This window comes from Marmota monax, unplaced genomic scaffold (assembly GCF_021218885.2).
Source record: "Marmota monax isolate L192 unplaced genomic scaffold, Marmota_monax_Labrador192_F-V1.1 WCK01_AAM20220418_F8-fsc00069, whole genome shotgun sequence".
Classification (NCBI taxonomy): domain Eukaryota; kingdom Metazoa; phylum Chordata; class Mammalia; order Rodentia; family Sciuridae; genus Marmota; species Marmota monax.
The window spans coordinates 5,459,751-5,487,676 of record NW_026695243.1 but is presented as its reverse complement, the minus strand read 5'-3'; the positions used below and the strand labels follow the sequence as shown (position 1 = coordinate 5,487,676).

The 27,926-nt window shown below is 42.4% G+C and overlaps 1 protein-coding gene across 2 annotated transcripts in view; it reads right to left on the bottom strand.

Moving 5' to 3' along the window:
- The window catches only part of Fbxo10 (F-box protein 10), a 53,516-nt gene extending 27,292 nt beyond the window's left edge, over positions 1-26,224 (bottom strand). For both annotated transcript variants that reach the window (XM_046457442.2, XM_046457443.2), the window contains exon 1: positions 26,119-26,224. The gene's annotated coding sequence lies outside the window, so the exon portion shown is untranslated. The remainder of the gene's footprint in view (positions 1-26,118) is intronic.
- Positions 26,225-27,926: the final 1,702 nt, after the last annotated feature.

Genomic DNA, 27,926 nt, shown 5'->3' with positions numbered 1-27,926 from the left:
ATGCCATCGGGTCTCTTTGCTCTTATAATAGATTCTCCTTTTGGCAAAGCTGACCTCATTGAATTTCTGTTCTTGTACCTCGAGCCCTCTTGTTTATTTTTATTTTCTTTGTGGTGCTAGGGATCACACTTGGCCTGACATGCTAGGCAAGTGCTCTATCTCTGAGCCACACCCGAGGTCCCTCTCACTTATGTGTCAACTTGCCCATCTGAAAACCAAAAGGGTGGAGGAGACAGATGACCTAGAGAACTTGTTAGCCTGTTTCTAGACAACTGGAAATAAGAACTAGAACAGGGTAGGCTCCACGACTGACCTTCTGTCAAACGGCTTTCCTCCCCAGGGCCTTGCTTTTCCTCTCAGTTTTCTGAAAATGGTGCTCATACTTATCAGGTCTCTAATCCCAATAAGGTTAGAAGCACAAACGTGTGAACACATCTGGAAGAAATGCTCAGCTTCCTCAAGCCTGGTGTGGCTTGAACTCTACAGGTTAGTACTAGAGCCTGGGCATGGAGGCTCCTCTGTCATGGTCACTTTTTACCAGGTCCTCAGCAGCACTGGAGAAAAGCTGGGCTCTGCACTGTTACACTTCATAGAGAAAGACCATTCCCCTAGATAAACGCCACTTTACTCATGGTGGTTCTGTGATACTGATATCTCCCGTCCCTCACTTCTTTCTTTAGCTGTATTGTCTTGGTCATTTTAAGAGAAAAACATTCTTTTATCCATTTCTGCATCAATTCTGTAGCTGAGTGATCATATCCATCTCCTTAGCTTCCACTACCACTGTACATGTATGACTACAAAATCTGAATTTCCAACCCCAGATGTCTCTTTCGAGTTCCTTAGGGGAATGCACAATTTCCTGTTGGGCATTTCTACTTGGCTATTCCAGAGATTAAAAATAAATAAATAAATAAAATACAAGGGGAAAAAATCAACATTATGTCCAAAACTGAACTCTGACTTCCATGTTAGGTTATGACAAAATAGTTGGAACTGGAGTCCCCCTCTGCCATAAACAATTATAAAGCTGGATAAAATATATGAGGCAACTGAATATACACTCAGGCACTGGGCAATGAGCTGCTCAGGACCACGATTTTTGAGAAAAAGAGAAGGTGGGAGGTGAGTGCCACAAAGGCCTTTTCATCCGGGGCACTTTCTTACTGTGGTGGGGAGAGATGGAGGCTGAGCAGAGTGGTGGTCTCATTGAGCGGCAGATTTGAGTTCTGAGCTGCTGAAGAGACTGGTGTTTGCAAGGCAAGGTACCAGACCAGAGAGAGCAGCACAGCCGGGCTGCACATGTGCAGGCCAAGAATGCATGAGCCCTAGTGGAGACGGCCTGGTATGGGGTTGAGAACCAAAAGGTGAACCTTAGAGGTCATGCAGAGCTGGGAGACAATGGAATTCTAGCCCAGACAATGTGGAGAATTCATTTGGAGTCTCAGGAAGAATTGGCCATATTCTAATTCAAATCTGAAGAATAAAAGCAGGCCTGCTGGGGATGTAGCTCAGTGGTAGAGCACTTGCCTGGAATGGATGAGGTCCTGAGTTCAATCCTTAGCACTGCCAAACCAACCAACCAACAAATGTGCAAAACCAACCAACAAATGGATACAATGACAACAAATATAATTACTCCTTCTCCCATCAAAACAACAACAAAAACTATTAGAAAAAAAAAGCCAGCCTGACATATCAAAAGGTTCTGCCATTGATTTTACCATCTGTAGAATGAAACTGAATGAACACTCTTTGAAAAAAAGAAAACAAAATCTAGATACCTTCAACCCAACAGCCAGAAGATATACTTGAATATGGCCTAGAAAAACAGAGTTCCAAGTAGAGCCACACATGTATCAGTCAACTGAGTTGGAAAAGGGTCAATGTAATTCAAGGGTGAAAAGCCTTTCAATAAAAAGCTCAATATTCACAGATAACAATTTGGTATCTGTATGGGGAAAAAATGAACCTTGACACATACCTCAGACTATACAAAAACCAACTCATGATGGGTTGTAGACCTAAACATTAAAGCTTGTAAAACTTCTAGAAGAAAACATGGGAAAATAAAATTTTTAACTCCCGGGTAAAGAAAAACTAATAAACCAGTCTATCAAAATTAAATTTTCTGTTCATCAAAAAATACAATTAAGAACAAGAAAAGACAAGAGAGAAAATGGGAGCAGATATTTTCAATACACATATGGGACAAAGGGCTTGTATCCAGAATGTTAAGAAATCGCACACTCAGTAACCAAAATGTTCAAAAAAAAAAATAGGCAAAAGATCTGAACAAAAGTTTCACAAAAGAAAAATAAGCAGCCAATAAATTCATAAGCTCAAATCATAGTATTCATTGTAGGTTGAGCATCCCTTATCCAAAATGCTTGGGGCCAGAAATGGTTCAGATTTTGGAATATTTGCATAAACTAATGAAGTATCTTGGAGATGGGCTCCAAGTTTAAACATGAGATTCATTTATGTTTCATGTCTTAGAATCTGAAAATAATTTATGTAATATTTTAAGTAATTTTATTCATGAAACAAAGTTTTGTGTTCTGGAATTTTCGACTTGTGGCATCATGTTGGCATTCAAAATTTTGGATTTTTAGATTGGGGAGCTGAGACTGTAAAACCATAATGAAATGCCACTTTGTATGCACTGAAATGGCTAAAATTAAAAGTACCCAAAGCATTGAACTAGCAAAGATGTGAAGCAGCCAGACAGACCTCTCCATCACTAGTAGGAGTATAAATTACTAGCATCAATTCAGAAAACTGGCACTTTCTTCTACAGTTAATGGAATTCCATTCCTAGATATTTACACATAAAAATTAAAGCACGTATTTCCAAAAAAATCCCATACAAAAATGCTTACAGCAGCTTCAGTTATAATAATAAAACAACAAAAAACTGGAAACAACCCAAATGTTCACCAACATAATCCTGGATAAATAAATTGTGATGTATTCATGACAGAATACTATACAGCGATAAAAAGGAATGAACTACCGATGCAGGCAATAATGTGGATGGAGGTCAAAAACACGTTGGGAGCGAAAAAAAGCCATTCACAAAAGACTAAGTATTCATGTTATAATTCCATTTAGGTGAAGTTTAAAAACAGACCTAACTAATCTATGGTGATAAAAATCGGAACATTGCTTGCCATAGGGTCTTGAAGACAACTTTGGAAGTGAAGGAAATGTTTTATATCTTGATTGGTATATTGGTTACATGGGTGCATATGTTTGAAAAACCCTCACTGATAGTATGTTTCAAAATGTGCAATCCATTGTATGTGAACTTCATCTCAGTTTTATTTTTTTGGTACTGGGGATACTTTAACCATTGAGCTATGTTCCCAGCCCGTTTTTTCCTTTCCTTTTCTTTTTTTAAAAAATATTTATTTTTTAGCTGTAGATGGACACAACACAATGCCTTTATTTTTATGTGGTGCTGAGGATCGAACCCAGGTCCTGCCCGTGCTAGGCGAGCGCTCCACCGCTGAGCCACAATACCAGCCCTTCTTTTTCTTTTTTTGGAGACAGGGCCTCAATAATATTGTTGAGGCTGTCCTCAAACTTGTGATCTTCTTGCCTTAGTCTCCCAAGTCACTGGGATTACAGGCATGCACTACCATGCCTGGCTCAGTTTTTAAAACAGTTCATATTATAATCTCTCCATCCATCTGTATTCTATATCATGGTCAATGGCACCAGCTTTTTCCACCTGACTGCTCAAGTCAGTAACTAGGGAAAGCTTCTTGATTTCTTCTCTTCTCCCTCTTTTTTCTCTCTTCCTGCTTCAGATAGTCTCTAAAGTCCTGTTTTTCACGTCCTTAAATTAATCATGTCCTTGTACTTCTTTATGGTTTTATCTTGCAAGTATGCATTCCCATGTACCATAGTTTTAGTTTTGTCCTTAGGGTTTTAGCTTCATAGGTCTTTTGATTCTGATTTAATCTACAGGTTCCATTCTCTCTGTAGCTTCTTTACAATTTATTTGTTGAAGAACCCAACCCTTTTAGCCAGTTTCCCACAGTCTGATTTTTCCCAACTGCACGCATACTCATGGGAGAGTTCAACTTTTTCCCCTGACATCAGTATTTCCTGCATGTTGGCCGCTGGATCCAGAGACTTGCTGGATTCCACTCCTGTATTCCACACCCAGGATGCCTAGTAAGTGGTACTGCCATCTTCTTAGCAGGAGGCACATTTATGGTTGTCTCTCTTTGAGCCATCTTTCGCGTTGGTTCTGCAGTCCCTTTGACACAACCCAGGAATCTCTGATAGCTTCTTGGCTCTCTGGTATGTCCAAATGTTCCTGGCTTATTTTATACATTCCCTGCCCAAACATGGTATCAGTCGTTTCTTTAAGAAGCTGTTTTTTTTTTTTAAGTATGGATATAATTGCAGATCTACATCTTTATAAGAAATAATATAGAGGTCCCTTGCATATGTTGCTCATATTTCCTTCAGTGGTAATATTTTACAAAACTACAGTATAAGATCATGCTCAGCATAAGGACACTGATAATTTTATTCAGATTTCCTGTTTTATTTTTAGTTATGTGTTTCTGTGCTTATGTATTAAGTTCTGTACAACTGTTATCTGTGTAGGTTTGTATATCCACCACCACGCTAAGACACACAGGATCCTTCACAATGGCCTTTTATAATCACACCTACCTGACAGCTGCCTCCCCTTCCTCTAATCTCTGGCAACCATTAATTTGTCCTTCATTTCTGAAATCAGGTCATTTAAAAAATATTATATAAATTAATTCATATAGTATGCAATCTTTTGAGATTGGCTTCCCCCCCACACACTCAGCATAAGTCCCTGGATATTCATCTAAGCTTTTGTTTATCAATAGTTTATCTCTTTAGAATGCCACATTCTTTATTATGGACATTCCACAGTATGCTTTTGTAGAATTTTGACAAATGCAGTCACATGTGTAATCCAAACCCCTATTAAAAAAGGGAACATTCCAGGAAGTTCCCGGAGTCTTTTCAGTTAATTCCAACCCCAAGAGGAAATCATTGCTCTGATTTTCCACCATTAGTTTTGTCTATTCTAGAATTTCCTATAAAGGAAATCATGGAGTATATATACTTTTGGAAGGCGTCTTACATTCAGTATAATCTGAGTTTCATCTCCTGTTGCATATCTCAATAGTTTATTTCTTTTTACTGTGGAATTGTACTTTACTGCATATGTTAATATATCATTTTCTTAAAAAAAAATCAATTGTCCTATGATGGAAGATTGAACAGTTTCCAGTTTGACTGTTATAATAATGTTGCTATGAATAGTTCCAAAAAGTGCTTTTGAGAACCTGTTTTAATTTCTTTTAAGTAAATACCTAGGAGTGGTATCAGTGGGCCCTTCTCCCAAAGAGGCTCTACCATTTCACACCAAGAATGTCCAAGAAACACAGTTCCTCTACAACTTCACCACCTGTTGCTGTCCGTCTTTTAATGTTACCATTCTGGTGTGTAATGCTATACTGTTTTGGTTTTCATTTGTTTCCCTCATGACTAATGATGTTGAGCATGTTTTCAGGCAGTCATCCATGTATCTCCTTTTTGAAGTGCCTATTCAAATCTCTGGCTTATTTTAAAATCAGGCAATATTTTTATTATTGAGTTATAAGATGTCCTTATATATCTTTTGCCAGATTTATGTCCTGTGAATATTTTCTCCCAGTTTGTGATTTGCCCTTTGTCTTAATGGAATCTTCTGATGAGAACTTTGTAACTGAGTGAGTTCTCGTTTTACCATTTCTTTCATTCTGGTGTGTGTGTGTGTATGGATGGTACTGGGGATTGAAACCAGGGCACTCTATCACAGAGCTACATCCCTAGCGTTTTAAAATTTTATTTTGAGATAGGGTCTCGATAAGTTGCCCAGGCTGGCCTCACACTTGTGATCCTCCAGCCTTCAGAGTTACAGGAATTACAGGTTTGCACCACCATGCCTAGCTAGTTTTATCATTTTTTCTTTCATGATTATTAATTTTTTTCTTGACTGGAAAACTTCTGGTAATCACTAGGTCATAAATACAGTCTCCTATATTTTCTTATGAACTTTGTGGCTTTTAACTTTTACTTTTGTTCTATGATCCACTGTGAACTAATGTTTGATATGGCATGAGGGGGTGATTGAGGTTCATTTTCTAAATTTTTTTTCCTATGCAGCTATCAATAGTGTGGATCTATTTCTAGGCTATTATTCTGTTTCCCTGATCTCTTTGTCAATCCTAAGGCCTGCACCACACCACCAACACATTTTTGACATTTTTTCCTTTTATGAATTATGCTTTTGATGTCAAGTTTAAGAACTCATTACCTAGTTCTAGATCCTGGAGATTTTTCTCTCTCGTTTTTTCCTAAAAGTTTTATACTTTTACATTTTACACCTAAGCCTATGATCCATTTTTTATTTGGAGATAAGGTTCAGATTGAAGTTAATTTATTTATGTATTTATTTATTTGTGTGCCTATGATGTCCAGCTGTCCCAGCACCACTTGCTGAAAAGGTTAGCCTTTCTCCATTGAATTGCTTTTGTACTCTTGTCAAAAATCAATTCAATATATTTTTGTCCTAGTTTCTTTTAATGGAGGTTATATTTCAGAACCACAACCTGGGTATCAGACCTGCTTATTTCTACTGGCCTGATCATTTTTCTAAGCCTACTTGGTGGACTTCTGTATCCTCCATAGGACTGTGAGTTTCTTTCAGGTAGGATCTGGGTACTTATTTCTGAAGATTCAACACCCAAAGTTGACTCCCTTCTCAGTTCCAACTCTTCAAGACAAGAAGAGCATTCTTAGCTATAAGGCACTGAGATAACTCCTGTGCCACTGTCCCAGGCCCTTTGAGAGCAGGGTTTTGAGTTTTTCCAGCCTGTGGGTTCTTTCAATCAAATATGCCAATAAGTGATGGTTTATCATTATCTCCAACCAACCAGTAGCACCCTCAGCAAGCTGAAATAACCTTTTTGTCTGACTCTCACATAACCTATTTCCCTCACAAGGTCTCATTTTTGCATTCCACATCCATCCCAACTTTACTCAAGACCTTTCAGAAAGCTTTACAGGGCTCTGTCTCTAATTGTTTTATAATTCAAATGTTGCTTTTCTTATCACAGTGCTATTTGCATGAAGAAGGAGCTCTGACAGCAGGGCCACTCTGAGGGGGTTAAATACAATTCAGCCTCAATAAGCCCCTCCCTGCCAGCTGCAGCTGGCCCTCTAGTCCACAGTTCCATATCCATGGATTCAACCAACTGCTTATTGAAAATAAAATTGTATCTGTAATGAACAGGTACAGACGTTTTCTTGTCAATTTCCTAAACAGTACAATTTAACAAAACTATTTATATAGCACTCTATGTATATAGCACTGACATTGTATTGGGTATTATATAAGTAATCCAGAGATGATTTAAAGTGTATGAGAGTTCTGCCGTTGTGTATAACAAATTAGAATAAATTTTTAAAAAAAAAAGTATATGAGAGGATGTGCATAGGTTATATACAAATACTATGTCTTTTTTTTTTTTTTTTTTTGGTACCAGGTTCTTGAACCCAGGGATGCTTAACCACTGAGCAACATCCCCACCCCCTTTTTGTATTTTATTTAGAGACAGGGTCTCACTGAGTTGCTTAGGGCCTCATTAAGTTGCTGAGACTGGCTTTGAACTCACAATCTTTCTGCCTCAGCCTTTGGAGCCACTGGGATTACAGGCGTGTGCACCCAGCTATACTATGTCATTTTACATGAGGGGCTTGCTGCACACTGGCAGATTTTGGTATTTGTGGTTGTGTGGCTGTGGGGCAGGGGGTGGTATTCTGGAACCAATCTCCTACAGATGCTGTGGGATGATCATATGCTCTTGGCTCCCCTCAGTTACAAAGTAATAAAAAATATTATTTTGCTATCTCCATATAAGTCTTGGTAACCTGTACTTGGTTCTCTGAATTCAAAGACTTCACATATTATAATTCTTCTATCTAGCCCCGACCCTTCACGCAGGCCACTTCTGCTAACTAGCTCAGATTCAGTCTCCTCCTTCCATATAATAGATGCTATCCCCTCCCCCATCACACTATGTCCCCACACAGTTTACACTTTTCTTTTTGAATGTCTCTATCCTCTTTAAAAAAAAAAAAAAAAAAACACCTCAGGCTGGGGTTGTGGCTCAGAGGTGGTAAAGTGCTCACCTAGTACATATTTTATTAACTGTTGACTTCAATTTAAAATCACTAGAAGAATTATATTATCCCCATTTTTATAATTTCCCATATGAAAGTATGCAAACCATCTACTATCCAAACAGTTCATCCCTGAGGGCCAGTTCATTTTAAACAGGACCAATTGCTGCATCTGGAAGGAATATCTTTTGATCATTATAAGAGCTCTGACCTACTTCTTCTTAGACCTCTTGTTCTCCACCCCACGTCCTACTTTCTGATTAGTTCTTCTGGGTATAACTGGGTACTGTTTTTCCAGGGTGTGCCATATACTATGTACTTTCCAAGAAGTTCTTTCCTTCTACAAGGAACAACTCTGACAGGTAGGTGTTTAAGAGTGAATGAGCTGGGCTGGGGATGTAGCTCAGTTGGTACAGTGCTTGCCTCTCATACATGAGGCCCTGGGTTCAATCCCCAGCACCACCAAAAGAGTGAACAAGCTAACCTTAATCTACATAGCCTTCCAGGTAAGAGGCTTCATGTCTGTTCATGCAGGCCTCTCCCTGGGACCTCTGCTAATATTCCAATTCTTTGGAGGCATGTGATTTAAATCACTATTAATGAAACAGGAGTCCAATCCATGCTTTGGACAAAATTGTTTCTGCTTACCTATGAGCCTTATTTAAAAACTGACCCCCCATTTTTCTTCTCCTTCTTCCCAATTTTGGGGGAAGCAAGATTACCCTTTGTCCCATCCTAGGCTGAATTATCTTTTTTGAGAAAAAACTACACCAATAGGAGTAAAGTAATTCAAACCTCAGGGACAGAATCAGCCGACTCTAAGAAATGGCTATCTCCCAAGTCCACAAGTGAATTATGACCCCTGAGAAGGCACACCTGAAATGTAGCCTTTGAATCACTTCTTTAAAAACCCTATTTCCCTTGATAGGCAAAATCACAGCTTCTGGGACAGAAATCCTGTGTTTCTCCTTTGCTAGCAAAGCAATAAAACTTCTTTCCCCTTTTTCTCGAAACCTTGTCCTAATTATTAGATGGGCACTGGGGACAGGACTGAACTTTTGATAATACTACCTACATTACAATCACCGTGCTGGCCACTGAAGCTTGCCTCCCTGCCAACTTCAGCCTAGTTTACTATCACATATTCCACCCAGCCAACCCCTTGTGTGCTCCATGTTACATCTCATAGCACCCAGCACTGCCAATTTTGGTCCCAGATGGGTTTGTCACGGTTACTCAACAGCCCATTAACAAAAACCTAGGCCACAGTTTAGTTAGAATACAGCAAAAATCCAATACAGCATCTAATATCTAGCAAAAAGTACATACTTATTAACACTGCTTTTAATAAGCAGAAATGAATTTCTTTCCATCAAGTCTTTACCTCCAATTTTTAGGTGAATAATTAGTGTTTTCTTAGTCTTACATAATTTACTACGTAAACAGAGCTTTGGGGATCACCCCCCTCCCCATGAGATAGCTGCATCAACCTAGAAATTTCCACATATTCTTTTGTTGTTGTTGTTACTGGAGGTTGAACCAGGTACACATTTCCATGGAGCTACACCCCAGTTCTTTTTATTTTTTCTTTTGAGACAAGGTCTCACTAAGTTGCAATTCTCCTGCCTCAGCCTCCTGAGTCAATGAGATTACAGGTGTGTGCCACTATGCCCAGCCTACACAGAGATTCTTTTTTTTTTTTGGGGGGGGGGTACTGGGGATTGAACTCAGGGGTACTTAGCCATTGAGCTTCATCCCCAGTTCTATTTTGTATTTTATTTAGAGACACAACCTCACTGAGCTGCTTAGTGCTTTGCTGTTGCTGGCTTTGAATTCGCCATCCTCCTGTCTGAGCCTCCTGAGCTGCTGGGATTATAGGCCAGTGCCATCTACACAGAGATTCTTAAGGTCTCAATGTGCATAAGAAATTAAAGAATAAAAATCCTTTTCATTCCTCAGTTTATTTGTTTTCCCACATGGCCCTTCAGGAGTTGGGGGGACACTGGGATGAGAAAAAATGATAAGCAAATCAAGTGATAAGCAAATCAACACAGCTAATATCAACATGAGACAGAAAGAATTAAGCACTATTGCAGCTTACAGAGCTCCAGAGTAAAGAGAATCTTTGAGCCAGATTTGGTAGGACTTCCCATAGAAACAGATCTTTAATCATGGCTCTTGACTTTCTACCTATGAATCACCCAGGGCTTGTTCCTAGCACCGCTTCAGGCCTCCAGAATTTTGATCTCTAGAGTAGAAACAATTATGTGTGTTTTTTTTTTTTTTTTTTAATTATGTGTTTTTAACAAGCTGTCTATAGATTGTGTTAGCCACCCGCCATCCATACCTCGATGCAGCATCCTTAATATATGGCTCTCCTCCTTAGCTTCAACCCTTTCAGTAATGTGGCCTTTGCTGCGTCAGGCAAAGAGCAGTTATCTCAAAGAAGACCTGGGATCAAGTTGGAAGTGAACTTGAGCAAGTCCATTAACCACTCTGGGCCTCAGTTTTCTTAGATAAATTGAGGATTTTGATACCACCCCAAAGGCTTATTGTGATGATTAAAAGAGCTCTTGTAGTGTGTGTGAGGCCCTGGGGTCCATCTCCAGCACCCATGCTGGGTAGGGGGAGGGTGGTGACCTAATGCCCATCTGTTGGTAACTGATGCCTTTTGATTATTTCCAGTTTTTCCTCCAGGCACTTGATGAGATTTTGGTCTCTTGTCACTCTTGAAGGTGGGCAGGGCCATATGCCTAGAATTAGCTAATGTCTACCCGCCCTACCACTGATTGAACCCTGGGACACTTACCCACTTACTCACATACCCAGCCCTTTTTGTGTTTTGAGATAAGGCTGCCTCAACCTCCCAAGTCGCCAGGATTATAGGCATGCGCCACTGAGCCTGGCTAGCAAATGGGTTTTTAGAAGAGATACGTGTTACCTCTGGGTTACAGCATTTAAGATCCTCCAGAGCTTATTCTCATTCAGCTCTGGTTCTGCAACTGGCAGTATATGAAGACTACCCAGGTAACCTGAATCCTTGAGTGATTGGGGTATGGAAAATAAACCTTCATTTTGAGTTAAGGCATTAAGAACTTGGGTAGTATCCAGGTGCAATCTGGGAGGCTGAAGCAGAAATATCTCAAGTTCAACACTAGCCCCAGCAACTTTAGAAAGCTCTAAGCAACTTCATGAGACCCTGTCTAAAAAAAAAAAAAAAAAAAAAGTCTCGGGATGTACCTCAGTGGTAAAGCACCCCTGGGTTCAATCCCCAGTTTCAGGGAGGGAGAGAAGGAGAGAAGGAGAGAGGGAGAGAAGGAGCGGGGGGAGGAGAGAAAGAGAACAAACAAACAACAACTCGACAATTTGTTACTATAGCACTATAGCATAACTTAATTATTCCTGACTGATGGAGCACATGGAACTGTAAAGGGCACTATTATGAAGCCCCTGGACACCTTGTGATGGCCCATTCTATGGCTATTCCACAGTGACTTCAGTATTCTTCCCCAAACTGAGCCAGAGTCTAGCTCTTAATTACTTCCCCAGTTGATCTCAGTTCTGTCCCCTTGGAACACTGAGGTTCTCCCCTCTTACTCATTTCACGTGGGTAAAGACCTTGAATGCCAGGCTCAGAGATGGTACTCTATTATCGATTTCTCAGGAGGTGATCAGAGATACCTTTTAAGGCAGTCCATCCAGTAGAGGTATGTTAGATGGAAGAATAAAGGCAGAAACTCACAATTTTGCAAATGTTAAATGATAAATTTCTTTCCTCAAGATGACATGGAGGTATCTCAGAAATTCTGGGCAAACCCTCAATGTTTACAACAACACAATTCACAATAGCTAAATTATGGATGGAATCAACCCAGATGCCTGTCAACAGGTGAATGGATTAAGAAATAGTGGTGTGTGTATGTGTATGTATGTATATGTGTGTGTGTGTATATATATATACACACACACATACACATACACATACATACATACAATGGAGTTCTACTCAGCCATAAAAAAGAATGAAATTATGGTATTTGCTGGTAAATGGAGAATATCATGCTAAGTGAAATTAGCCAAACCCAGAAACTTAAAGGTCGAACGTTTTCTTTCACATGTGGAAGCTAGAATAAAAATAAAGGAAAGGGGGAGGGAAGGGTAACATAAAGATCCCCATCAAATACAAATTAACAGATGAGCAAAAGGAAGTTTAGTAAAGGAAGGAGAATGGGAGAGGGGGGGAGGACAGAAGGGAAAAGGGGGAGATCATGAAGTGAAATCAATTTCCATGCATGTATGAATTTGTGGGGATGAACCCTAATACTATGTATAACCATAAAGCTCTAATAATAACAATAATAACAAAGAAATTCTGGGCAAGGGTACCTGCTATGATTTGAGTGTGTCCCTGGGAATTCAGGTGTTGGAAATTTAATCTCCAAAGTCATTTTAATGATATTTGGAGGTTGGGCCTTGGGAAGTAATCACAATTAGATGAGGTCATGAAAGTAGGGCCCTATGATGGTCTTAGTGGCTTAATAAGGAATAGAGACCCAAGCTAGCACAGTGCGGTCTCATCATGTGATGCCTTCACCAAATTATGATGCAGCAAGAAGGCCCTTACCAGAGGCACAGCAGATGCAAATGCAGGCTCTTGGTTGTTCTTTTTTTTAAGATCAGGTCTTGGTATACAAGCTGGCCTCAAATCCCTGGGCTCAGTACGTCCTCCTACCTTGGCCTCCCAAGTAGGTAGGACTATAGGTATGCTCTTAGACTTCCTGCATTCTGTAACTATAAGCTAAATAAACCTGTATGTTTGAATTTTATGATATTGGGGACTGAACCCACGAGTCCTCTACCACTGAGTTACATCCCCAGATTTTAAATTTCCCCACTCCTCTGCCAGACAGGGTCTCACTAAGTTTACCAGGCTCATCTCAAGCTTGAAGTCCTCCTGCCTCAACCTCCCAAGTTGCTGGGCTTACAGGCATGGTCACAATGCCTGTCGGAACCTGTATTCTTTGTAATACCTGGTCTCAAATATTTTGTTATAGCAATAAAAAACAGACTAAGACAGCATCTGACACAGAAACTCCTGGGGCTTCAGGGTTCTTGGGGGCCCAAGAAGCCCACTGCAGTAGGAAGCAAATGAGCTACAGCAGGCCTCTCAGGGAAAGAGGACACCCAGCAGGTTAGTTTCTATCCTTCAGATTCGCCTTCCTCTAAATAAGTCCCTGTCCCTAACTCCAGGGGTCTGAATCTAGAATGAAGCCAATAATTCTCCCCTTAGGACCCACTGTGAGCTCAGATGCTGATTTCCTTTCTCAAATGCCACACTGCCTGTTGCTCCATTTGGCATTTATTTACTGTCTTACACCAACCCATGGGGATCCACGCAGCAACAGGGTTTCTAAAACCAGGTAACACTTTTTAAAAATGTGCTCTTCAAGTTTTGCCCTTCCTACCTGCCATCGGGGCCTCCAGTGTGAAATTAAAGAGTAACGAACATCCCCCAGGACCTGTGCACCTGGAGTGTGCTGCCTGAGAAGAAACTGGAAAAACACTGTCTGGGAAGGTAGGGAGCAGGTGCTGCGGTGGGCCCCAAACACTTCCATTTTCTTACGTTCCCAAGATTTGGGCTCAGGGTGTCTATCTGACTCCCTCATAACGTCCCCTGTAACTGGAGGAATCCACATGCTCCAGGCCATCTGGTGTCCCCAGTCTCAGGAGGAGAGGCAGAGACCCGCTCTGGGGAGATGAGTCTCATAAGATTTGGCTCTCAACAAGCTCTCTCTCCTGCTTCCTAGTCCTGTAACTTGAGGCAAGTCTTTGAACTTCACAGGGTTGATGGACTTCCTCACCTCTCTGAGGCTAAAGATGGCTGCCCTGCCACACCTCATGGAGATTTTGAGAAATTCTAAAGAAAACAATCATTTATTCAACAAGTATTCATTGTCTATGCGCCAGGCACTGTTCCAAGTACTGAAAAGCTGTAAACAAGAAAAGGTCCCTACCATCCGAGGCAGACAACAAATTAAACAAATATTAATGTAAATACTACGAAGCAGGCTAAGGGGTACATGTGCGTGTAGGGGCTATTTTAGATAGGGTTGTCAAGGAAGGTCTCTGGGGGAGTGACATTTGAATATCTGGAGGATATTTTAAACATAACTTAAGAGAAGATTACTAGTGACAAAATAGAAGAGGTCTCCTGACCAAGTCCTTGGCTAGTCCAATGTCTAACGGGTGCACGACGGAAAAGGACTCACGAAGGAGATAGTGGAGATGAACACCCTTGGAAAACTACAGAACTCTGTATGGAAGGCACTGAAATGAAAGCTTTGCCTTGTCTGGTTTTGCTGTCTGTACTTCCACTGCTTCTGAGAAAGGTATGCTCTCTGGGCTGTTTAGTTTGCTGATCATCATGATGGGTGGGTAGTTGGGGTCAGGAACCGAGGTGTCTGTTCCTGAAGAACCTGTAGCTGAAGCAGTGTGGTGAAAAGGGCCACCAGGGGAAACCTAGGTGTGAACAGTGGTTGGAGGGGAACTATGGAGACACAGTCAAGTTGCCTAATGTGAAGCTCTTTCTTTGACTCCTTCACAAAACTGCCAGTAACATCTTTGCAGTTCACTAATGCTTTTGTATGAGTGGATTTGTGGGGTGAATGAAGGGGACGTGAGGAAACACCCAGTTATCCCACTGGAACCAACTATGTGAACAGTGAAAGGGCACATGCAGACCCACGTTGGCCAGCTGGTGTGGGGCCTGAACACCATGAGGAAATTCACTGTGGTGAATTAAACACCTTCTCTGCTCCTAAGGAGCTCATGATTTTAAGTATGTTTTTCTTTATTTATTACCTGTCTCCCTGAAGTAAAATGTAAGCTCCTTTAAGGGCAGAAGCTTTTACCATTGTTTTGTATTATGACTGGCCCACAGTAGGTGCTCAATACTGAATAAATGAATGATTATGCTGTTATCTGATACCTCAACACCACTCACTCTGTCCACCTCACTGCCACATAGATCCCTGTGGAATAAAAAAAAAAAAGTAAATAAAGCCCAAGTGTGTATTCAACACTGGCTGTATGTAAGACCACACTGTAAGCACCATGAGGGGTCAATAGGGAAACAGATCAAAGGTCCTGCTCCCAAGTCTAGTAATGACAACCCCGCCCCCGCCCAAAAATGCATAACAAAAACAAAATGAAACACAGTACAAGGGGAAAAGCCCTTAGTGCCACAAGAAAAGGGAAAGCCCAATGGGTGCAGTGGAGCACGCCTGTAACCCCAGCAGCAGAGGAGGCTGAGGCAGGAGGACTGCAAGTTCAAAGCTAGCTTCATCAACATAGTGAGGCTCTGAGCAACTCAACAAGACCCTATCTCAAAATAAATATTAAAAAGGGCTGGGGATATGTCTCAATGGTTCAGCACACCTGGGTTCAATTCCTGATAACCGCCCCCACCGCACAAAAAAAAGAAAGAAAAATTTAGTGATCCCAAGTTCAAAGCCAGTCTCAGACAGTGAGACCCTATCTCAAAATAAAAGGGCTGGGGATGTGACTCAGTGGTTAAGTGCCTCTGGGTTCAATCTCCAGTACAAATAGATAAATAAAAACAGCTGGGGATGTAGCTCAATGGGAGAGCACTTGCCTAGCATGCATAGCGCTTGGTTCAACCCCCTAGGGGTGGCGGGGGTCGGGGGAATAAAAATGTGACTTCCAGCCAGGGAAATCAGCCAATAATAATAGAATGTAACAAAAACAGCAGCAGCCACAATTGACTAAGCACCACTGTTTAAAAGGCACCATCTTGAATGCCTTTCATACATAATTTCATTTTATTCTCTCAACACCTCTTCAAAACCATGCAACTCAAAATGTGTTCCCATGATCTAGGTATTTATTAGAAATTGCAAATCTTGGGCACCACCCCACACCTACTAGGTCAGCACTGGCATTTTAACAAGATCACCAGGGAACTTATATGCACCATAAGCTTGAGAAGCACTGATTGAAAGTAGTTATTGTTTCATTTCACAGATGAAGGAACTAAGCGTGAGAGAACTTAATGGCCTTTCCTCAAATCACTCTACTGGAAAGAGAGGATTGGAGCCATTGAAGCCAGGCTCATCCAAGGTCTTTGTTTTTAACCAAGCTTCACGGATGAGTCGGCATCTGAGCTAGACCCTGAGATATGGGTAGGGCTAGGATATCCAGAGAATGAAGGGCAGGCAGAGGAGATGACAGCATCAGCAAAAGACCTGAGTGGGGAGCCTCCAGCCAGGCTTAGGACACGGTTCTTAGTTCAGTCTGGCTGCAGCTCCAGGAGTCTGCAGTGATAGCAAAAATGGTCAGTTTGTGGGCTGGGGATATAGCTCAGTTTGTAGAGGGCTTGCACAATGCCCTGGGTTCAATCTCCAGCACCACAAAAGAACAAGCAAACAAAGAGTGGTCAGTTGGTTCACACAGACACCCCTTCCAAAGGGTATGGGAGCTACTAGTTAATTGGGTGGGCAATGGAAGCTGCCTTGAGTGCCTGTACAAAAGGCTCTATCCCTCCTGCTTAAATGACTTGGACAGGAGGGGCTTAATGGGCTTCACATTCTAGTTTGGGTTCTGCCTCTGCTTCACTGGCTAATCTTGAGGGTAGGTGACTGAACTCTGTGTTCTTGTACCATGATTATTATAATAATAGAAAAATCAGAGTTGGCAATCTCAGTACAAAAATGGTGGGAGCTTAGGTTTTAATTTAAAAAAAAAAAAAAAAAAAGGGATGGGGGATGATCTAGGGAAGCTCAGAACTCTATTTAGTACCAAAAAGTGTGTGTTGGGAGGTGGGTGGAGGGGTTACTCAATATTGTGAGGCATACAAAGTACCAGTGTAAGTACAAACTGTATTAATTGAACAACTGTAATAGATTAATGGTTTAAAATCTTAAAATCAAAGTAGATTTGTCTACTTTTGTGGATTTGGGTTTGAAACTGTTCTTAAGGACTAGAGAGTAAAATATGAACCACAAAAGCCCTGCACTTCTCCACCTACACACACTGTTGGAAATGAGACAAAACTGAAAACTTTGGAGGTGATGAACATTTCAGCTGGGCTTTTCACTGTTTCTTCAAACCTCAGCTCTCTACGCCCTGTGAAATAACCAGCTGTTTCTTATTTTCAGCTTTGACATTTGATGCCATTACCCAGAATGCTGTGTTCTGATGTAAGGGAGGTGTTTTCTGAGGGATTTGAAGCCACAGGACCTTCTTCCCCTCTTTCAGCTCACTGCCTATTCACCATGATTCTCCTAAGAAGAAGCATGGGGCAGGGAATCCTAAGACTGTGTTTTAGTCCTGATTCTCACATAAATTCTATGGGCAACCCTGAGGGGCCAGCAAAAGGTGTTTTAAGGGCTTACTAAATGGCAGGTACTCTCAAGAGCACTTCCAACAACTCAGAATGCAGGGGTAGTCTTACCCCTAGCTTCCAGGAGTACCTCAAATTTTACTGAGCTGCTAAGCAGTACAGGTAGGTTCCTAACAGGAATGGAGTCCAAAGCCTCTCCACCACCTCCCAGGTCCTATCTTGCAGTGCCGGGGTCATTAATTTGTGAAACAATAGTATAGGGCCTATTAGCCTCACCATCCCAGATATGTACACCAGTAGACCATCAAATAGAAATGACGTTTCCTTCAATTAACATGCACTTGAGTATTGTACAATGTCTGAGTTGGACCGACAGTTCTCTGTTAGGAAGCCTTGCCCCAAGATTTAGGACCTCAAGCCAGAATCCACGAGTCCAGGGCACCCCCACCTGGCAAGTGGACCCAAACCAACCTATACGTTATGGTTGCTTCCCTCTGGCCTATCTCCAGGCAGTCTGGTCTGAGAAGGGATCTAACTGATTGGGGTCCCATTCCCACCATCTTCTGCTCCTCTCCAGCCACAATCTGTTTCCCAGCCACTTCCCTTTAATCACTCTCAGCTTGAGGCAATTCCACACCAAGTGATGGCTAATTTACTGTGACATTACACATTCAGTGGAGTCAGACCAGCTCTATCTCTGCTTCCTCATCTATAACAATGGGGGTAATACTACCTTAAGGAGTTGTTAGGAGGATGAAAGGAAAGAATGGCTAGAACGCAGTTAACACTGTGCCTGATGCTTAGTAAACACACAACAAATGGTGATGGACTCCCTCTCTCCTATGACTCCTTCCTTTCCCTAAATCCATTTCTCTTTCTCTCTCTACATCACATTTTTGGGAGGGGGGGGTGTTACCACAGAATGAACCTAGAAGCGCTTAATCATTGAGCCACATTCCCAGCCCTTTTTGAAATTTTGAGACAGGGTCTCACTAAGTTGCTTAGGGCCTAAGTTGCTGAGACTGGCTTTGAACTTGTGATCCTCTTGCCTCAGCCTCCCTAGCTGCTAGGATTACAGGCTCTACCACCATACCTGGCTTCTGCATCACATTTTTTAAAAAAATTTATGTTTTTGTTATAGGTGGACACAATATCTTTATTTTTTTATGTGGTGCTGAGGATCGAATCCATGCCTCATGCATGCTAGGTGAGCACTCTACCTCTTGAGCCACAACCCCAGCCCCTCTGCATCACATTTTAAGCCAATCCTATCTACACCTTAGGGGGAAAAATAAGTTATACCCATCAGTTAAGTCAGAGTTTTCTATTGTGAGGTATGGAACGAAGAGATCCAAAGAGAGTTACGCTCACTGCTAGCCTACAGGCAGCTGCTCACTACCTGGCCAGCCAATGGTTGTCCAGACCCCACTGTTATAACCAAGGCAACAAGGTTTATAGCTCCCAATCATCCAACGGCAAAGAGAAGATGTTATGTTCTGCAGAAGAGGATATTGGAACAGCACTGGAAGCAAAAAAAAATTAACCCAGGTGAGCAATGCCCCCCAAGTTTTGAACATCTGTTCTAGGCAGTCTTTTTACTGAAAGTGCAAATAAGGTAGCACTTATTGTAAGGGTGTTTGTGGTCTACTAAGGATTATAGGAGCTTATGGAAATGGAAGAAAAGGACCCTGGGAGGGCTAAATCTCTCAGAGTCAAAATGAAAAGTCTGGATCCACAGCAGCTCCAAGACCCTCAGTAGCTCAAGTCCATGGGGCTTTACTCATCTCATACCTCAGCCACTCTGCCTGGGCCTGCTCCAGTCTCTTTACCTGGACTCAACACAAACTTTTCTCCACCTCATCACCATCATCTTGCAAGGACTCCTCAAAGGCCCCTTCTCTATCTCACTATCTCTCTACCATTTCAACTTGTCTGCCAGTAGTCCCCAGTTCAAATTTCTGAGAGACAGCATGCATCTCTTTTTCCCCACTGGTCACATCACAGGTCCCTGGTGATCCTGTGAACTGGGGCTGTTCGTGCCTCTGATGTCTATCTCTGGTCCAGGAAGTTTTGATTAGAGGGTGGAGATGGAGCACAAGTTTATGGGAGAAAACATGGTTACCCGTATATGAACAGGAGTCATGAATGTATACGTTTCACTTGGAAAGAACTGTGAGAACAGTAAGCACCAGGGCTGACATGTTGACTACATCCACATGCCAGACAGCCCTACACCAGCCCTCCCTCACCTCTGCTGCTACAGACAACCAAGATGTCCCACCTGTGCTCAGTGGCTGGTGGTCAAAGGAACTATCAGACCAGACTCCTCCTGTCTCCTTCCTTCCCTGTCAGTGACCTCTTCCCCTTTTTCCTTATACAGATTGAGTTCATTCCAATTGTAACCTCTAACCCTCTTCCTTCTGTCACTTCCCAGCCATTCATTACTCAGTGTAGTAGATGTGGTAGGTATAACTTTTTTCTGTCCAGCACACTTTATTTTTCTTAGAGGAACTCTGCTCCCAGTCCATGTAGTCCTAATGGAGCTGTCACTGGCTGTGCCTCAGTCCTCTACTACACAAGATGATACCTGACCCAAAACAGACAATTGGAATATCCATCCCCCTTGCCAGGAATGGGGGCAACTCAGGATAGATCATCTGAGGAATGTGGCCAAATTTAGACAAGCAAGGTTGAGGGATTAAGAGGGAGAGATTTTCTTTTTAAAGTTCAGATAGTCTAAGCTGATCACGTGCAACCAGTTCCCGCAAATACCTAGTTCTCAAGTAAATTCTTTCTTCTCTTTCCTTTTTCCTTTGTAGGTCCCTAAACGACTCTAATCAAAGCTGATACACTGTATTTGCAACTAGTCTACTATTAGGTGTGAAGGGGATAAATGAAATTCAAGTTTCTAAGATCCCCGCACAGTCCCCCCAAACAGTAAGGATATCACATCTAACTTTAATCTATCAACTTTGGTTAAATTAAAATTTCTGGGGTAACTAAAGAAGAGAAAGTATATAACATCCAAAACAGGAGAAGTAAAAACACAAAAAACAAAATGATTTTAAAAAACCAAAAGAAGAAAGCAAGCTAAAACAAAATGGAGGAGCGGCATGACAAATATATAGAGAACATAAAATAAGGAGGCAGACTTAAACCCAAACACAACAGTGGTGATATTAAATGAAAACAGACTAACCGTTCCAGTTAAAAGACAAAGAGTCAGCCTATAAAAAAAACAAAACAAACCTGCTGGGCATGGTGGTACATGGCTATAATCCCAGTGACTCCAGAGGCTGAAGGAGGAGAATCACAAGTTTGAGGTCACCCTAAGCAATTTAGCAAGCCCTAAGCAACTTAGCAAGACCTTGTCTAAAATAAATAAATAAATAAATAGATAGATAAGATGTAGCTCAGTTCTAGAGCACCCCTGAGTTCAATTCCTAGGACCTGCCCCAACCCCTGAAAAAAAAAATTATGTGTTGTTTATGAGAGCCAATCTTAAAACACGGATACATAAAAGTTGAAACTAAAAGGCAGGAAAATATAACTCATCCAGATCAACTAAGAAGGTGACATAGTTCTACTATCAGATGAAATAGAATATAAGGCAAAAAAAAAATCTACTAGGGATAAAAAAGGGCAGCTTCCTAAGGATAAAAGGTTAACTCACCAGGGAGATATAACAGTTTTACAATTATATGCACTTGATAATATGGGCTCAAAGGCATAAAGCAAAAAAAAAAAAAAAAAAAAAAAGGTGAAATAGATAAATTCATAATCATGGTTGGATATTTTAACACAACTGTATAATCTCATAGAGGCAAAAAATAAGAACAAAGACCTGAATGTGATCGATAAACTTGATAACAATGGTTTTATATAGAACAATGAATCCAATAACTGTAGGATGCACATTACTTTTAACCACACCTGGAACATTTATTAAAAAAAAAAAAACAACTAATCACAAATATAGACTTAACTAGGATTTCGAAAAAAATTAAAATTATATAGAACAAGTTCACTGACCACAATCAATTAACCAAAGATAACCAGAAGATACTCATAAGTTTGGAAATTAAGAAATGCATTTCTTAGATACCTATGGCTCAAAGGAGAAATCACAATGTATGTGAAAGAAGCTCATTCACATACACCACAGAAAATGTCTATGGATATTCCTGGCAGTCAGAGACTGTAAGCAATCCGTGTCCATCCATCATAAAATGAATAAACACACTCTGACCTATTCATACCATCAAACACTATCAGCAATGAAAGTCAGTCAGGCTGCCACGTGGATAGATGCCACAAGCAAGAATCTGAGCGAAAGAAGTCGAACAAAATGCAAACAGTATGCTTCCACACATATGAAGTTAAAGTAGTAAAACTAAATTACACTGCTTAGGGATGTAAACATGGGGAAGTAAACTATTTAGAAAAACAAAGGATGGTTACCATAAAAGTGGAGATAGTGGTTTCTTCTAGGGGAGGAGGTTATGATTTGGAAGGAAGGACTGCGTATGTACTGGCAACGTCCAGTTCTTGAGGTGGTGGTGATTACACTGTATTTCCCTTATAAACCTTTGTGGATTTTTTTTTCCTGTATGCATATTTGTTATTTTTCATACTAAAAAAAGTTCATAATAAAGAAAACGGAATATATTGATCATTGTTTGATTCTTAGAAAAACAGAGAACTATTGAAAAGACTTCCTTTTTTCTTCAATCACATAACCAGCTTTTTATTTTTTCCTTTTTGAGACAAGGCGGGGTGATGGATTTTTCCATGTTGCCTAGATTGGTCTCAAACTCCTAGGCCCAAGGGATCCTCGTAAGTAGCTCAGACTATAGGTGTGTGCCACTGCCCCGGCCCTGGCCAAAATCCTTCATTTAAAAATTAAAACCTTGCCTCCCAAACCTCTAAGATATATGTCAAGTAAATTTTCAGTCCTGTATATTTTCATTGTCTAATCTCTTAGGAGTGTAGGCAGAGACAATCTCCAGAGAACAAGAAGTGTGTTGTCAAGGGTCACCTGAGGGTCCCTCCTACATGTGAAAAAGTAAGATTGAGTAGGTACCCAAAGTCCTAGAGTGGACATCTTGTTGAAGGCTGCCATTCCTGAGAATCCTTGGTTAATTAAAATGCTGAAGAGAAGTGGAACTAATTTACTAAAAGGACTTGGGTTAAATTTAGGAAAAGAAAAAAAAAGTTATTGAGCCCTTAAGCTCTGATAAAAGATTTGAAAATAGGATATCTTGGATGGTCTCGGGTGACTCCAGGAGACCAGGGAAACCCAGCCTGGTGACAGCACAAGGCCCAGCATATGGTGCTGTTGCCAAGAGCCTAGCCCAGAGACACTGCCTGCATCCCAGTTGGCTACATTCAGCCACCAGCCTGCAAAAGAAAAATGAATAGTGATTTTTATGCAATTTGGTTGAACTGAGGGAGAGGAGCAGCTAGACTATTTCTTTGCAGGTCTCACAGAAGCAGTTACAATTTATAGAAACAAAACCCAGGTGATATACATTGGAGAATTTAGTTGGCCTAGGTTAGACAGGGTGGGGGTAGGAAGCTGGAGATCTTGGGTTCTTTGGCACCTGTCAGGATGTGGAGGTTGCAGCCCTCCCAGCCTCCATGGCTTGAGGATGCCGTTCCCAATTTCAGATGGGAGGGACGGTGGCTCCCAACTTCAGTCCGTTTCAGTGCTTTGGGGAAAATAGCTAAGAATGTGAGCATAAACTGGGGGGAAAAAAAAAAAAGAAAAAAGCTCTAACTTGGGAATCCAAGCATGGGATACTGCTGGCAGGGTTCTGGACCAAAAAGGGTGTCAAGCCGCAATGACCACACATCCACACATCTTTGGACCAGGCAGGACAGCTCCTCAATAGTGACACCATATAGCTGTGTCAGAAATAACAAAGTGGGTACGCCAGTCAGACACTGTTCTCTCCTCTGGACAGTGATGGTTAAGACTAACCCCTATAGACTGCATAAGCTTCCAGAGGGCTTGGAATTCTCACGACTGAGGGCATTAGAGGACTTGGGAAACTACTTGGGGGAAAAAAAAAAACAACAACAACTCTGTGACTGCATTAGAACCCAACTTGTGAAATGAGACACACTGGTTAAACATTTAAATTAATAGACAAAATCTTAATGTCTCTCTTTATCCTACCTTTATGTATACAATATCCAACATTTCAGATGAGTGGGAAACTAATCATTAAGCTAACAGAGGGTAATGAGGAAAATGAACAGGCATCTCAAACAAAGCCCATGAAGGTGACTCAAGAGAAGGTTCATTCATTAAGGCAAATTGAAAGAACAAAATGCTTGTTACACCATCTATTGTTCCTGTGTGACTGAGGCCCATAAAAAAGAACTAGTTTCTTTGACATTTCCTTTGAAAAGTGTGTGATGTCTTCTTGGTTGCGGGGGTCACTATCCCTCCTGCCTCAGAGAGCTCTTGCTGGCTTCCATGTACATTTTTATCAGAGACCTGCTGATCTGCCTCTTGATGTGGCAATGTCCTCAGTTTACCCAACTCTCCCTCCATCAATTATGAGGTCCCCAAGGCCAGGGTCTCTATTTTTATCTGTTCTTATTCCCACATCTCTTGGCCCTGCCACCAGTGCATGTTTGTTGAAGAAAAGAATGAAAAAAAGGAAGAAAAGGAGGAGGGAAAAAAGGGAGAAAGGAGGGTATGTCTGTATTGCAACTGAAAAGCAACAAAAATCCAAGACAAATCCTGGGTGAAGTGGTTGAGGACTTGACCAAGCATTGCTTAATAGCTACTTGTGCTATCATAAAAATACAATTCCCCTGATAACCATGGAAACCAGAATGAAGGCATTATGGTAAGGGTTGCTCTTTTCAGAAATTTAACAACAAGAAGAGGCCTAAAACCAGAAAGACAAAGAAGTCCAAGTGTTCCAGACCAGAAGGAAATCCTTTCCTAAAAGCTCTGACAAAGCAGCGTTTTCTCCAGTCTCTAAAATCTCACCAGGCTTCCACAAGGGATGTGGAACAGCAAGGGATCATGAAACAATTCAGGCCTCTTATGTACTGCTGTCCCTTGGGGCCAGCTGCTATGAGGCAAGCTCGCTGGGAGCTGGAACTTATTGTTATTATAAAACGTATTGCTTATAATGTTTATGTTATTATAAAACATATATATCCTCAAACTAACATAGCTAGTTATGGAAAAAGCCCCAAGGGGACAGAGACCATGTTTGTTTCATTCACAACTCTATCTCCGGTTCCTGGTGGGTGTACAAACACACAGTAGGGACTCTGTAACTATTTGTAGAATAAAGCAAGAATTATGTTAGAACATAGGGAAAGCACAGTGCCTGGTAAGATGTACAGCCTCTCCACCACCCAGTGCCAACACTCTGTTGAGTCCTGAGCAAAATCAAAGTCCTGTCCTCATTCCAGGTCCAGTTTCTCTGTTTGCGAAAGGAGACAGCTGGATTACATGGTTCTCCAGGCAGCTTCCAGTTCTGACAGTCAATCACTGTACTGTGCTTTTTTTGGTGGCAGCACATGCCTGGCACTTTTCTCTCCCCCACCCTCCCAAAGGGAATCTGATACCCATCTGCTCAAGTAAATTAATGTTCCTATCCTGCCTGACTCATTTGGTAGGAACAACAGGTTCACATGCCATTGTAAAACAGAAGGCAAAGGGGGCCCAGAATGACAAAAGGGGAAAGGATTCTACAGACCAAAATGGCACTGTATTAGGACCACATATAAGTGTGATTATTCTACTAAACCTTACTACTTCAACAATGCTAATATTAACAGCACTATGTAATGAGCTTTCATGTGCCCAACGCCACGCTAAGTCCTTTATATTTAATCCTCACAGCAACGTATGAGAAAGGACTATTATTTTCTGCTTTTAACAGATGAGGTTTCACTCTAGCCCAAGGTCACACGGCTACTAAGTAGAAGAATTAGGACTTGAACCCTGGGCTGAACGCCTCCGGAGTTCTGGCTCTTCAATTGGCTTTCCCATCTCTTCTTCACTGAAGTCCCATGAGGAAGGCAAGGCAAGGGTTACCCCTCTTCCTTAAAAGAGAGAGACTTTCCACTAGTACAAAACGCAGAAGACCCAGTGGGTACCCCGCCCCAGACTTGCTCGTGTTCCTAGGTGCAGGTTCTTTCCATCCCGAGTCGCACGTTTCCTCCTGGACTTAACACACTCGCAAAGCCCCAGGGCTGGAGGCAACCGCGGAGTTACTGGCTCCCAGCAGGGTGGTTTTAGAAGAGAACAAGACAGCTCCTCCAGCAGAGGCTCCAGGTGGCTTTAGAGCACCCCCTCACCAGGAGCCAGGCCCCTCATTCCAAAGCCCCACCACTCGCTCAGCCTCTGCCAGGACGGAACGGCGCCTGCTTCGCCGGTCGCCTGGTGAAGCGCCCGCTGTTCCTGGGAGGCAGCCTCGAGGCACCCCTGCCCTCCCCCGGCAGTTCCAGATCTGGGAGTGGGTCACCCTGGGCCCGCGTCGGCCGCCGCTTACCTCGCAAGGAGTCCTCGGGCCGCGGTCGCGGTGCTCTGGAAGCAGCCCCCGCCGCCGAGCCGCAGCGCAGCCGGAGGACTGCAGCGCGCGCCAGGGGCGGGCGGACTGGCGCCCTCGAGCCCCGCCTGGGGCCGACAGCTGCCGGCGGCTCGTGCGGGCCGCCGCGTCACGTGACGCGCGGGACTGGGGCTGCCGGGAGCGGCGGCTGGCCGCGGGTTGGGCTCCGGACCACTGCTGCGGGGAGGAATTTCTGCCAGCAGGGGGCCTGGAGAGATGTGAAGGGGCGGACTGGGCTTCGGGTGCTGCAAAGCGAGCTTGGGGAAGGACGCTGCAGACTTACATTGCGTGGCCCCAGAAGGGGTAGAAAATAGAATCGGTGGGCGGAAACTGCAAGGAGGCGTGCTTGGGGGGTCAATACAAAGAAGCTTCTTCCAAGCACCCGAGTTATCTAACAGCATAATGGGCTATTTCAGGAAGTGGTGTTTTCTTTGTGGACGTACACTTAGCGGCTGAACGACCCTGACCACTAGCTGAGGGTCAAATGATCACTGGGTATATATATTAAATTAGTTATAGGGAAAGGGCTTAGCATAAAGCATTCCACATAGTAAATGCTGTATAACAGTGTTAGTCGCTTCTGCTGCTGATTGTTATTATGGGCACAGAAGTGAACAAAGCTGTTATGGCTCCTATTCTGAAATTCTCTGGGGTAGAAGAGGCAGCAATCAAGTACCATTTAAATAACATGTTTAGCTGGGGGCGGTGGTGCACACCTGTAATCCCAGCGGCTCAGAAGGCTGAGGCAGGAGGGTCGCAAGTTCAAAGTCAACCTCAGAAACTTGGTGAGGCCCTAAGCAACTTAGGGAGACCCTGTCTCTAAATAAAATCTAAAACGGGGCTGGGGATGTGGCTCACTGGTTAAGTTTCCCTGGGTTCAATCTGTGGTACCCACCCCGTCCCAATCAACACATGTTTAAAATTATGGCAAATGAATAGAAGGAACTCTAATTTAAAACTGATGATTGAAACAAACTGAAACTAGGAGCCTCCCCCCATCTGAAATTGGGAGTGACTTCCACAAGTTAAGAATGGAGGCTGGGAGAGCTGCAAACCCCCACCATGCAGGTGCTAACACAGGAGGACAACTAAATCCTCAATGTTTATCACCTTTTTTGAGGGGGATATTGAACTCAGGGGCACCCAACCACTGAGCCACATCCCCAGCCCTGTTTTGTATTTTATTTAAAGGCAGGGTCTTACTGAATTGCTTGGCGCCTCAGCCTCCGCAACCACTGGTATTACAGGCGAGCGCCACCGCGCCGGGCTCCTATCACCTGTTTTTTTTCGTTTGTTTGTTTTAAAGAGAGAGTGAGAGAGGGATCTTTGTTTTGTATGTGGTGCTGAGGATCAAACCCGGGCCGGGCCGCACGCATGCCAGGCCAGCGCGCTACCACTTGAGCCACATTCCCAGCCCCTATCACCTGTTTTTTGTTTCTATAAAATTATAACTGTGGGGCTGGAGGTGGGGAGAAGCAATCCAGTTGCTCCTGCCCCCCAGTTTGATCAAACTGCATAAAGTTCACTATTCATTTTTCCATCTTTGTCTGTCGCTTAAGTAGGCAGGCGGCTGAATCCAGTCAGGGTCTCTAAGACAGGCTGTTGGTAACAGAATCAAGGGTGGTTGTGGAAGACCTCGCAGATGAAGGTGAAGTTAGCCAAATTTAAAGACAGGCAACGAAGGCCTGGGTGAAAGCTCTTCGGCCAGGGTAGATGGAGAAAAGATTGCTCCTTTGGGAAATGGAAATGTC